Source organism: Lissotriton helveticus, chromosome 3_1 (assembly GCF_964261635.1).
Source record: "Lissotriton helveticus chromosome 3_1, aLisHel1.1, whole genome shotgun sequence".
NCBI classification, from domain to species: domain Eukaryota; kingdom Metazoa; phylum Chordata; class Amphibia; order Caudata; family Salamandridae; genus Lissotriton; species Lissotriton helveticus.
Window position 1 is genome coordinate 1,871,535,782 of NC_136061.1, and position 14,167 is coordinate 1,871,549,948.

Genomic DNA, 14,167 nt, shown 5'->3' on the forward strand with positions numbered 1-14,167 from the left:
GAAAAATACAGTGGTTGAGAACGAGTCGTCAGTGGGACAAGCTACAAGATAGATTTGAAACAAGGTTCAACTAAGGTAGGTTACTTAAGCATGGGGTCCTAGTGGTCATCAGTGAAGTTGGGAAAGCTCTGGGCAGGCGAAGTCTGGAATCCACCCTCAGGATGGCCTCGACGTCTATGGCTTTCTACTCAGCATTGGTCCTGACTTAGAAACTTTTTCTGGAAGTCGGATCTCCTTCAGCGGGGTAAACCAGCAAGTTGAGGCCGACCGGCGAATTGGAGTTGACGGATGTCGCTTTCAAAGGTGGTCCCAGTCACCGACGGTTCGCTAGGCAGAAACATACCAAAAAGCTTCTAATTACCACATCTTGCAGTTTGGGGGCAGGTGTAGTACACTCTAATATCAGGCAAGGGTGCAGGACATTAGGGGCTTCACTTGGGTGTTAGGGCTCACTCCCATTGAGGCTAGCAGCAGGGTCCATGGTATATCCAGTTGGTACTGGTCCGCTGGGCAGTTGCAGGAAAAGTTGTTTGGAAGCTTGTTGTGTCCGTGTAGCTCAAACAGTAGGTCAGCCAACTGAACCTAGGAGTCACCTCTGGGGTCCTGGGTTCGAGGTAAGCAGATCTAGTCTTTCTTCAGGGTTTATACAACAGGCCTCTGCTTCCATGTTTCCTTCACAGGTCCAGGTGTTTTCTGAGGAGGTTACTGGGGTTGCCACTTTGATGACAAGTCCCAGCCTGGGGGTGGGGAAAGATCCTTGCCACTCCCTAACCAAAGGGGTAACGGTTGCCAGCGATGGCCTTACCCAATTTTGCATCACTTCCTGTGTGTTTTACTGTCAGCTATCATACAGTATCCCTCTTTCCCTAAACCCAACTTGCCAGGACCGCTCGTACCCTGGTTAGAACTCCCTGTGCCCATTCAGAGATATGGCAATGGAAATGGGCAAACTCTCCCTTATAGTCACTCTAAAACTGTTCTGTGGCAGCTCTCCTTTCCCACTAGGTTTGACGCCAAGCTGAATAGGAAGACAGGAACACAAGGGAGCCAGGCCTAGGTTTAAATCTGCGTAATTTGTCTCACGTCCGTGACCCGCATTAATGAGCTTTCATTCCAGAATGGGATGCCAACACGTGATGTCTTGACCAGCTGCTGTTCGCAGTAAATCAATTCGATTGGAATGAAAGCTCACTCGCAGCGATCTTGCTATCAATGTTAAATAGAGTTAAGAGGTGATAAGATGCTTGATCGGTCAGGTGTTTACTGTGTTCAAGCTTGAATGCTTTGCATCACTGTTCCCCCCCAGTTGGCATGGGCACTTGTCGTGTAGTTCCTAACAATCTCTATAGGATCTGCATGTTTAGACAACATAGACTGTGGGATTGGTGTCCAGACTGATTCCAGACATCCCCAATGGGTATGTTCGCCTGTGTACCAGCTATGTTATGTTATGTTAAACAATTTATATAGCGCTACAACTACCCCAGCAAGGGGGTGTCCAGCCCTGATTTTCTTTATCCGAGGAACCGACAGAAAATTTTGGCCAGAGGATCGAAGCTGGCGCGTGGGCTCATAGGGTGTGACTAGATCTTTCAAAATCTAAGGTGAAGCCAGCCTCCAGGCTTTAAAAACCAAACAGAGGGCCTTAAACTCAATGCGCCTCTGCATGGGAAGCCAATGTAAACGCCGCAAGGCACTCCTGGCTGAACTGGACCTCTGTAATCTCAGGAGTGTTTTAGCAGCCAGGTTCTGAACCCTCTGGAGCCGATTGATCTCTGACTTATTGGCTCCCAGGTACAGAACCAAGCCATAATCCAGGCGTGACAAGATTGTCGCCTGAACAATAGTTTGACGCGTAGAAGCATCAAAAAATCTAAAAATAGGCTTAAGCTTCTGCAATAACCTAAAACAAGTTCCTGCCACTTTCTTTGTTTGGATTTGAAAGCTAAGAGCCTCATCCAGCCAAACCCCTAAATTCTTCACCACAGTCTTAGGGGTGGGGGTGGAACCAAGATTAGTAGGCCACCAAAGATCACTCCAAGACGCCCTATCTTTGCCCACTATCAGAACCTCTGTTTTGGATGCGTTTAATTGCAAACAATTGGCTGACAGCCAATCCACCACTGAGGCGAGACTGTTTTGAAAGTCTTCTGCAGCTGGGGCCGTATCACAGCCATTGGTGCTAGAGAGGGCTACCACCAGCTGCGTATCGTCTGCATACGAAACCAAGGTAAGAGTTTTACTCCTCGCTAGCAATGCCAATGGCATAATATATATATTAAAGAGCAGGGGACTCAAGGCAGAGCCCTGCGGCACACCTTGGCCGACCTTGAAGATGTTAGAAGAAAAAGGGGGCACATCCACTTTGAATGTCCGCTCTTCCAAAAATGAGGTCAACCAACTCAGCGCCAAACCCCGGATCCCAACTTCCTCCAGATGTCGCAAAAGAATAGAATGGGACACCGTGTCGAAGGCAGCACTCAAATCCAACAATATTAGTGCATATGTCGTGCCGCCATCGAGGGCTGCCCAAAGGTGTTCAGTCACAGCCAATAGCGCAGACTCTGTGCTATGGCCAGGACGAAATCCATTTTGCGACGGGTCAAGGATGTTATTGGTAGAAAGGAATTCGGAAAGAGTGGCGTTGACATGTGCCTCCAAGATCTTAGCCGCCCATGGAAGTCTTGAAATGGGCCTGTAGCTCTCAACACAGGCAGAGTCAAGGTTTGACTTCTTTAACAGTGGTAGAACCTTCGCCTGTTTCCAGGAATTGGGAACAGAACCAAAGGCAATGGATGCATTCAGTACTTGCCCCAATGGTTGTAGAATGACTGGCAGCAATCTAAGAAAGTGGGCTGGCTTCAAAGGATCCAGTGGAGATCCGGATTTTATTTTAGTACAAAGTACTTTCAACTCTGGGTTAGTATTCGATGGGATCTCGCTCAGTAAGGAGGTGGGTGAGCAAACCTGCTCAGATGACTGTGGTACTACCGGAAAGGCCTTGTATATCTTATTCACCTTTGTGATGAAATGTTCAGCCAGGTCATCGCACTGTTTATTAGACCGAATGGCAGATTCACTCATGGCTTCCGTCAACGTTGTGACCAATGTAAAGATACATTTTGCCTTATTCTCTGTGTTCTGCATAAAAGCAGGCCCGAACCACCTGAATCCTTCTCTGGTATTCCTTTATAGCTGACCTATATTGGTTTTTGGCCAATATATTGTAGTCCCGCCTCCAAATATGCTCCAAACCCTTGCAATGTTTCCTGACGGTAGCCAGCTCTGCATTTACCAGTGGCTACCCTTATCTTTGCGAACAGGTGTCCATTTCTCTGGAGCTAGATGGTCTAGGGATCGTCTGATCCATGATACAAACTCATCATAGCCCTCCGTTGGGTCTTTAGCTAACATAGGGACCGACACCTGAAGCTCATTCGCGAGATTATCCCAATTGAGCTTGTGCCAGGCACGTTTAAGTGTATGTTGACGTAAGCTTCTGTCTTTAGGCCCGTCTATCCGCAGATTCATCTTAATCAGATAGTGGTCTGTCCATAGAAATTTATCAGGATTATGCACCATCAGTGTATTTAAATTCGAGAAGACTGGATCCAGAAGATGACCTGCTACATGCGTAGGTCATCGCACCAATTGTTCAAGTTGACACGCCCCTAGATCCTCCAGGAAATTGACTATGTCTGGATCTTCTAGATTCTCAAGATGGAGGTTTAGCTCTCCTACCAGAGTGAAATTGGCACAACCTAGGGCGAGCCTACTGACCAGTTCAACACAGGCTAATTTGAAAGTTTTGGAAGGACCAGGCGGCCTATATATTAGTAGGCCCAAGAATGTGAACTTCTGAGAGATTGAACCATAAAAAAACTAACACATGCACTTCCCTCTAACTCCTGTTGTTCAATTATACAGGTATAGTTAGCTCTAAAAATCACTGCTAGGCCGCCCCCTCTAGAGCCTCTATTCAAGGTCAAAATTTTATATCCATCTGGGAGTGCCAATAATTCAATTGTCGTTGAATCAGCCTTGAGCCATGTCTCTGTGAGAAAACAGACGTCTGGCTGATGGTCTTCCAGAAGGACAAAGATATCCTCATAGTGTCTAACCAAAGAACGGCAATTAAGAGAAATAATCACCAAGTTATTTTCCCCCTCGGTCCTGTCAGACTTGCCAGGACCCAGCAACTCATCTTTATGCTGATCAACTAAAGAGGAGAACTTACAATTCGGACAGCTAAATGGACCATCACAGTGAGATAGACCCTGAATGGGACATCCAGGACTGTCTTTCCATAAGGAATGCATACAATCAGCCGATAGAACTAATCTCCCTGGGGCAAAACCGGCAGCATCCCTGGCTCCTGACTGGCGCTGACGGGCGCAGACGGGCTTGCCTCTGGCACACCCGCTACGCGCGCATGCAACGCGCTTGCATCGGGCTCGATTAAGTAGCCGCCTGAGCCTGGCAGCTAGACCGCCGACCTCAGAGCCCCCAACACAAAAGAAGGACTCCTCGTGAGTCTGAGACGAGTAGTCAGTCCCTGTGCAAAAACGGGAGACCAGTTCCCTTAATCAAATTTTAAAGTGCAGGTATTTTCTCTAGAAAACGAAGTCTAAAAACGAAATTTAAAACAAATCAGTAGCATGAATTTCTTCTTTTCTTTTTTAAAAACAATTTAGCAGCAAACAAAATAGCAGCGAAATTGACATGCAGCAGCGCGATACACCTCTAGGATCTGCGCGATTGCGTCGGGCTCGGTTAAGTAGACGCCTGAGCATGGCAGCTAGACTGCCGACCTCAGAGCCCCCAACACAAAAGAAGGACTCCTCGTGAGTCTGAGACTAGTAGTCAGTCCCTGTGCAAAAATGGGAGACCAGTTCCCTTTATCAAATTTTAAAGTGCAGGTATGTTCTCTAGAAAACGAAGTCTAAAAACGAAATTTAAAACAAATCAGTAGCGTGAATTTCTTCTTTCCTTTTTTAATTTTTTTTTAGCAGCAAACACAATAGCAGTGAAATTGACATGCAGCAGCTCGATACACATCCAGCTAGCTCACATTGCCAATATAAACTCAACTTACCAAGGAGAGAACAGTTCCTGGCAACTATCGAACATGACAACCCTGTCCCATCAGGGATTGTGGAAACAGTACAGTACTTTTCGATCAGTCACTTGTGCTCACTTTGTCTCAGAGAGATACACAGAATAAACGGTGAGGACGTTTTCAATAAGCATATATTGAACCAGCGTCATTCTAGTGTGAAATAGGTGTGCTGAAACAACCATAAGACAGAAACAGATATAAATGACTATAAGCACCAACAGAGTAAATGGATGGTAGATTTCTACCATAGTGCTAAAACAATTAATATAGGCGGGTATATAACTACATGACAATAATACCACATACTCCTACAATGCAACCCTAACTAGATGTATCTAAGTGTACCTAGCATGTATGTAGGTGTAGAGCCAAGAATCCCCCTAGGATGAAGCCAACCCCATTGCCTGGTGTGAGAGAATGAAGGACTCCATCTTGGTCTCTAGATGGACCCCACGAGGGATGTCAGACCGCTGCTTGCTGGAGTGTAGTGTAGTTCCTATATTCCCAATAGGCTCTGCGCATTGGAATAATATATCCTATAGATGTGATGTAGGACTTATGTCTACTAAGTCGCTATCGAATATATTAGACTTAATTGTGAGTGCCAGCTAGCTCAGAGGTCACTAGAAACATTCTCGAATTCACAAAGAGGGATTTAGGTTCTGACAACCGCATAAACATGACAACTTTGTTTCCCCAAGATAAAACTGATCTTCAGAGTTGTGGAAACAGTAGACAGATATTTTACTCAGTCAATTGTGCATGCTTCGTTTCATCAGAGGTGCAGAGAACTAGAGAGACGGGCGTTTTCAATAAAAGTATTTATTGGACAGTCTTCTTTCTCATGCAGAAGAAATTAACTGCTACAATCGTAAGACTTGTTGTGAAGTATAATACGTACAGTAAGAAGAGTAGTATAAAATAATACTGTAAAAGCATTGTATGGTTCCTAGACCATAGATAAATACATACATAAATAACAAAGGCAAAGAAGTACTTCACTGGTGCTTCTAAAATACGCCTACCCTGATGTACCTAACCTGAGTCTAGTACGAGGGAAGAAGTAAATGAGGTGTAGCATAAATGTAGTATTCTTTTGCCAAGAATCTATCCAAGATTTCACTTAGGGCCTAATTAGCTAGGTACCTTGGTTTTAGAATGAAGGAGGTCAGTCTCAGGACTCGAGTTCCCAACAACCCGCAATCGTAGCTTGGAAACACTGGAGCTGGATTTCTCGGCCAGAAAAAAGACAGCGTCTCTCTCAGTGCGTCTGCTGGAGGGTCGGCTTCCTTCGGCACTTGCTGTAGCGAGATGCGTCGGACAAGTAGATAGTCGAACAGCTCCAAACGACTGTGTGTTTGCTTGGGCAAGTGTGGGCATATTTATACCTTGAAGGTGCCGAGATTGACGTAAAGGTGAACATGATAACGTCATCAAAGAGTCTCAGTTCTTTGAAAACTCTATGAGTTCTTGGATAAATCAATATTCAAGCAAGGGGAAGTCCCTAACTGCTGGAGCCGAGTTTTCCAAGAAATCGTTGTGGACTTTCTGAACTAGTGCCGTATTTGGACTGCATGAGCTATGTATAAATATGGTTATGATTTCTATGCCTATATATGCACATGGTGATTTATACCTATATCAGGGCATGAAATGGGAAAATTACTCTAGGGTCCCAAAATGTTGTACAACACCCACTCCACTTTATTATGTTCTACATTACTTAATCTAAGCATTAAAACATATCTAAAGCATGTGTTTTACAGTCCCACCCAAATATACATAAAAATGCATTTTAAATGGTTACACACGAAAATGAACATTAATACTGAACGCATTTGAAAAGCAATGATTTCATTTCAATCCTGTAGCAGGTTGTTAGTATTGCTAACTGAATGAATCATAAAACTTACATATATAAAATGGCTCTAAATACAAAAAAAGGTTCAGACCATCCCATAGCAGAATATATAAACTGGTTTTGTTTCTTGATAAGGTCAATATTGTTTCTAGGAAGTGTTCAAAGAATTCTTGTTCTCTAAGAATAGTTCTACTTTAAGCAGATTGCTTTGTGCAAAAGTTCATTTTTGGAAAAAGTCAAATCAAATCGTAGAAAAATAGAATTCCGAAGTTAGAAATTTTTGTTTTGAAAAAGCGAAGGTCGAATTTCAGATTTGAAAGAACGCTGTGTGCTAACTTTAAAAGTTATTCTCGGTGTCAGGAGAAAACATTAAGTAGTCAAGGCTGGCAAAGAAATCGTCTACCAAAGTTGATGAAAGTTGAACCACTTCATTAAGTAGATCAATCGTACACAGATGTGAAACATCGCCGTCAGCGTCAGACACGTTAGCAATGTTCGCAGTAGATGGTACCTGTGTGCCTGTTGGTCCATGTATCTCACCCTCAGCTGGTATTGCCGGTGAGACCTCAACGAATGCCGTCATCAGGATTAGTAGCTGTTGGGAGCAACACAATGCATGAGCCGTTACCGAACCAAGCAAAGCGCCAACATCCGTTGGAAGTGCTGATGGAAGTGTTAGACAGATATCCAACACGCATTCCTCTCCGCAAAGCAGGCATCGTAGAACAGGTAAGATGCAACTTGCCAGATTGGTCTGAATGACAGGAACCACGTGGTATTCAGATCTCTCAAACGAGCCAAGCCAAGAATCTGTGTTATGTGTTCACAATACTGCATTGTCAGAAGAGCGTTCTCCGTGGTAATCTGGGTATCGCTGGTGACCAGACTTGCCATAACGGAGCAGGAGGAATAAAAATAGTATCTCTGCTACGAGTCCCTGCTACGAGTCCCAAGACGAGAGGCAGGCGAAGTTAGGAAAAATGCCTAGGACTGCTTCAAAGGGTGCTAACAGTCCCGAAAAAATAATCTTAAATACATGTACAATACCACTGGTATCAGACATGTTTAAGATACGACCTAACATTTCTGCTAAATGTATGGGGCAGTTTGTTGATAATAAGGCATGTATCTCCGCAGAGGACCTTGGCAACTTGCAGATCATACGTCTCTCTGGACGAGGTCAGTGGCACAGTTTTTTTGTAAAAGAATGGCTTTCATTCTGCTTAAAGTATCAATTTGTATAGAAGAGATGTTCAGTGAAGGCCATAGTGGCGATTCCCCGTCTGTCTTAGTTTTAGGTAACAATACTTGCATACAGCAAGTGACCCTGGCTGACACACTAACGAGATAGGCTATCCCTGGCATCATTCCACAACAGCTGTGATCATTCAGCATTATGTAGCTTCCATTGGAAAGCTGCCTAAAAATTGGATCTATCACTGCTGCCGGGAAACCCTGCAGGTGGCATGATAAGTTGTTTGAAGAACCATCGCAGGCTCCATGCAAATTAATGCCTTGACCAAGGAGTGTACCGCTCAATGTTGTTTTACAGTTTTTACCACTAATAAATACCTCCTTTTCCCCACTCCAACGTTTGTGTGTGTATGGTAAATCCCAGGTCGACTTTATGTACTCTTTACCCAACCTTTCATACAGGCCTGCTGGCATGTGTTTTAAGCAATACTGAAACTGGAATATCGTCACTGGTATTGTGATGGTGCCATGTATTATCCATTCAACAGCTGGTTTCTCAGAAACTGTTAATGGTAATCTTTCCAGTTTTTCTATGCTCAGCACCGTATTGTCTGCTCCCCTCTGTGCAAAAGAGATTTGTTTATCTGTAAGGTTAAATACAGTAAACAATGACGTGGTGTTGATTAGACCTCAAGGCACATAGCCTGAACGAAGGTTTTGTAACTCAAGCCTAGCAGCATTATAGAACGCAATTGAGACTGGCCATGTTGCAACATTAGCAAGTCCTGTTCCATTATGTCTATGGCAGAGGATACAATGCTGTCCAAAGAATACATTTTGGACGACAGAGTTGTTAATCCATTGTCTACTACAGAGAGAGCTTTCTCTAAATTAATACGATCAATTTCTCGTATTCGTTCTGCAGTTTACATTTGTGTGACTTTCCATGCTTCATTATAAGCAGCATATATATCGACGTATATGAAACGTTTATGAAATTTGTTTACGAGGTCCAAGTAAGAATTCTCTCAAATCAATGCCATCTTTAAGTAAAGTTAAGTGTTGTTTTATATCTGGGAGTGCGGATTTTTGTGGTCAATCAAGGCACAGTTTTCCTACACTGTAAGTTGTTATTATCCCTGGATGTTGTCTATGGACATATCTTGGATCTGGCCTAGTAACTTTAAATCCTTGTGTCTTGTTCAGGAATCTATCTTGACAGTTATTCGTGTCTGTGGGCCAGATTAAACATGTTTTCCAATCAGGATTAGTTCAGTTATGTTGTAATTATAATTTAAGTCTACCTCCTCATCTGTAGTTCTATTACTATCAGGTGTGGGCTTAGGTATGGACGGTTTGTTTAAATCTTTTATCTTAGCCAGGCCAAGAGAAGATGTCCGTTGAACAGTTTCATTTAAGAACATTATTTGTTCTGGGATGATGCAGGCTCTGAATAATGCTTCTAAACCTTGTACCTGCCAGTCTTTTGTGCCCCAGACAGTTTTCGTCTCAATGTTGTCTTTCCAAAAGTTAAAGCCTAATGTGGACAGTTGAGCGTAAAAGGCCGGAGAATAAATTTGCTTAGTATTAATGAACATACTTTTCATGCCTGTCTTATTAACATTTTTAAAATAAAAGGTTTCTGGATTTGTGACATTAAAACCTGTAAAGTATGGAAATTTTTCATAAAATGTTTTCGAGCTACCGTTTGGTGGCGTTGGACAATGTTCCCATTGATTATAAGTTAAAACATTTCTGGGGTTTGCAGATTTGTGCAAATAATGATGACCAAAATGATTAAAACAATACATTTCTTCATAATTTGATGAACCATCTAAGTATTCATGTTTTACAAATTTTGCTAACATTTCTAAGTCTGCCATCATGTTATTAAAGTCCCAATCATCAGAAAATGTACTCGGTGAAACAAAATCACTCAAGGAAACGTTAAATTGGTGTGGAATATTCAGCAGCTCAACAGGGCCATAAATGTCATACTCAGTTCTATCCCAAGCTATACCACCAGGTAGAGGAACAGCTGTGATGTTTACTGATGACAGGTCTCTTTGCTCACGATGAGATGATTTGTGTGGCTTCAGGAGCAAGTTGATGTTCTTACTTGCTGTGTCCATTTTACTATATTTTCCATCTATTAGCTGTCCCAAACTTAAAACCAGAATGAGCCATAGAAGGAGAAAAAGTATACCCAACACAATCCAAAGTTCAACCCATGGTGAAACCAGATATGTATTTGCAAGCTGGTGAAAAAGTTTTTTGACTTGTTCCCTGAAAGTTTTCTTTGTTGGCGTTGTTTCAGGCTCACTGGGATCCTCAGAAAAGGTATCGAAGTTGATGAAATAGCCAGAAGCAGTTCTGTCAATGGTTGGTATTGCATCCGGATTATTTGAAATAGCTGGAGCTGCTTGTTCCCTTGACATGTTAGTATAGTCAGATGCTACCTCATGGTAGACGGGAGTTTCTTGACGAACTGTTATTTGGGTTTCAAGAGGCACAAGTTCCATGGCTTTGTTGCATAGTCCTTCTTTTCTCACTGTAGATTCTTCAAAGGTGATGAGTCTTTCAGTTTGAACATCTTGGATGGTAGCAAGATTTTGTTGTCTGCTACATCTTTGGAGTCCACTGGGCCTGATACGTATTATCGCCCACATGGTGTGGTTTTACCAGGTCAATTGATACGGACCGGTTCTCCTTTTTTCCAGCAAGTGGCAGCAGTAACACTGTTCTTGATACATGGATTGCTACTACAGGTACTGGTTTTCTGTAAAAAGACCCAAATTCCGTCTTATCCGCTATTTTCTCTCAGACCAGATCCCCAATCTTTTGAATCCAGACAGATCTTGCTGGGACAGGTGTTTTTTCTTCAGTGGTCGTTGGCTTTTGTATTGTGTTGCTTAGATGTCTTCTTGTTTCATTTAAGTCCTGTAAAACAGCCAAACTGTCTTTGATATCAAATGGTTTTTGTTCTACAACTGAAGTATGACGATCGAGGTCTTAGACCATCATTCTAGTACCAAAAAGGATTTCATATGGAGTGATTACACCCAGAGAATTTCTTGGCAGGTTATTAAGACTATGTTGGGCACATGTTTGACCCATCCATCACCCAAACCTAATACCCTGGCTGTTATAGATTGCTTTATGTCACAGTTTTTTCTTTCCACAACTGAATTTCCCTCAGGATGGAATGGACTTGAGTACCGCAATGCAACGCCCAAGCTGGCCATGGCCTCCTTGTAAGCCTGAGAGCTAAAAGCAGGACCCAGGTCAGAATGTAGCGTGCGGATTGCGTATGTGCCGATAAAGACTCTCAAATCTTTTATAACAGTTCGGGCTTAAGTCAAGCGCCGAGGCCACATCCAAATGAATCTTGTCCTAATACTTGTGGGACCGCTTTTGTACATAGGGACGTCTGAGCATGGATAGTCTAATGCTATCTAACAATGGTGTCTGTACTGGGCTGGCGACACTGTAGTCAGGAATCTGGTGGCGCTCCAAGCTGTGATCTCTGTAACAGGTATCGCAATTAATTCCAAATTCGTAAATTTGGGCGCTCATTCCTGGACACCAGTACATCTCTTGTAATTCCAGTAGAGATTAAGAGATCCCTTGATGTGAGAGACCCTCTCCCATATGTGCTTCTTGAATCAAAGCACCTCTCCGATTCCTGTTTGGGATTACTCTATCCCCCACTCCAGGGATTCGAGCAAAAGGAACGGAGTTGGCATCAATTATGTATGAATATTCAAGGGGATAGTTTAGAGGTAACGCTGCTCCTCTGCCTTTGCTTGTGGCATTGACAGCTAGCATTGTTTTGCCGTCTATTTTGGTTTTTGAATGAGTGATTGCAGCTACGGAATCCGTTTGCACAGCTGTCTTTGCGGCTTCATCAGCCAATGAATTCTCTTCAATGTGAACGCCATCACGCTGATGACTCAGTGTATGGATCACGTGAGTCTTTTGTAGTTCTTTCTATAAAAGAACTACTTGTTCCCAAAGCATTTTATGCTTGATTGTGCCACCTTTTGTGTCTTTGAAACTGTTTTGAACCCAGTTCTGCAAATATTCATTGTAAGACTGGACCCAGTAATACGAATCGCCCACTATGAATGTGGGGAATTCGCGATCAGTATTTTCAAGCGCCATCTTGAAAGCTTGGAGTTCAGCTCGCCGAGCTGTGCAGTTTCCGAGAGATTGAGTTTTTGTGACCATAGGACTGAATTTACCATCGCGCCAGCGACCTTTAACAATTGCGCACGCAGCCCTATAAGCTTATTTTCCCCCAATTGCGGGTTGTGCTGATCCGTCTGTATAAATTATACATCCGTAATGTTCTAGAGGCAGAATTTCAGTTTGCAGAGGACATTCTTGTTCGTATTGGAGAAATTCTTGTGTCTTCAAGTATGGGTCAAAAACATATTCAACGTCTGTCGCAGTAAGAGAGTTAACCCATTGTATCCATCTCGGATGTAGAGCTTTCGCATTCGGAATGCTTGCCTTTGTCACAGCCTCTAAGGCAGGTACAGGAGTAACAACTTTTATGCATTTACCCTTTGCGAGGGCTCTCTCTCTTGCTACTGCAGTTAGAACCGCTGTCAGAATTTTTTCAGTTGAAGTGAATTTCATGTCAGCCTGTGTGTACAAGTGTGATTTGTAAGCTATTGGTAACTTTTCACCTTCATTAAAGGTTAGGTATGTGAATCCGCATCTCCCTGGGATGATTCAGATTACAAGGTTGCGTACATTTTCGCGCGTCTGTAAATGTGTTGTTGCTAACATGTCTGTTTGTACTGAACGCAAAATTTCTGTGTGTTTTTGAGTCCAATTAGTTGGTTTGAAATCAGGTTTAATTAGTTCGTAGAGAGGTTTAACCCTTTCTGTGTAATTTAGAATGTAGGTTCTTCCAAAATTCAGGAATCCTAGAACTGACTGTACATTTTTCAACGTTTTTGGAGGTTGGAGCAGCGCACATTTCTCTAAAAAGTTTGCTGCCAGGCTTTTGCCTTCACTTGAAAGGTTGTATCCCAAGAATAGGACGTTGAGGTGGGCAATTCTTGATTTTTTAAAGTTGAATTTATACCCTTCAGAGGCAAATCCAAGTATTGCGGTTTTCACCCTGGTCAAGTGCCTGTCCAAGTCATCATCTGTAAGATAGATGTCATCGACATAAGATAATGCTTCATCATCATACGTTTGTAGTAACTCTGTTACTCTGGCTGAAAATAACCCAGGACTGTTCTTGAATCCCTGTGGGAGACGGCAGAAGTGTTGTGTGTCCCCATAATTGAGAAAGTGGTCAAGTACCTGCTTTCCGCTGCGATATTTTGAAGAAACCGTTTGAAATATCTAATGTGGTTTTATATTTTATGTTATTCATCAGTGCGGCATTGTGTGCATTTTGTACTGCAAAGGTTTTGCAACAAGAATTTAAATGTCTGTAGTCCAAAACTAGACGATATGAATTGTCTGTTTGGAGACAGGAAACAAAGGATTGTTCATGGGCGATGTGCATGTTTCAATCACCCCCTGGTATTCAAGTTGATCTAGGATCTCCCTGACCTGTTTTTAAGATTCTTGTTTAACCGGATACTGCTTTTGAGCAGTTGGTTGATTTTTTAACTGGATCTTATGGTGAGGAGAATCCTCATCCCATCCCACATGATTTTTGTATAATGCTGGTGCCTGGGCCACAGCCCATTTTCTGGCATAGGTGTATTTTTTATGAATGGGAATATGATTTGAGAAGGCTGGCATAATGATCTCTTCGCCATGTGGGCACTCCCTGACAAATTCAGGTGGCCAATCTGTTTTCAGCCAGAAGGATGTCATAACCCTTAGATAGTTTTTCCCAAAAGAGTGCTTTTATTTTCCTAGTTATGTCCCCCTTTATTCGTAGTGTTACTTCATATAACTTATGTGGTACGCTAACCCTGGTATCTGCAGTTTCAACCTGAATGCATTCATTCAGGTCCACT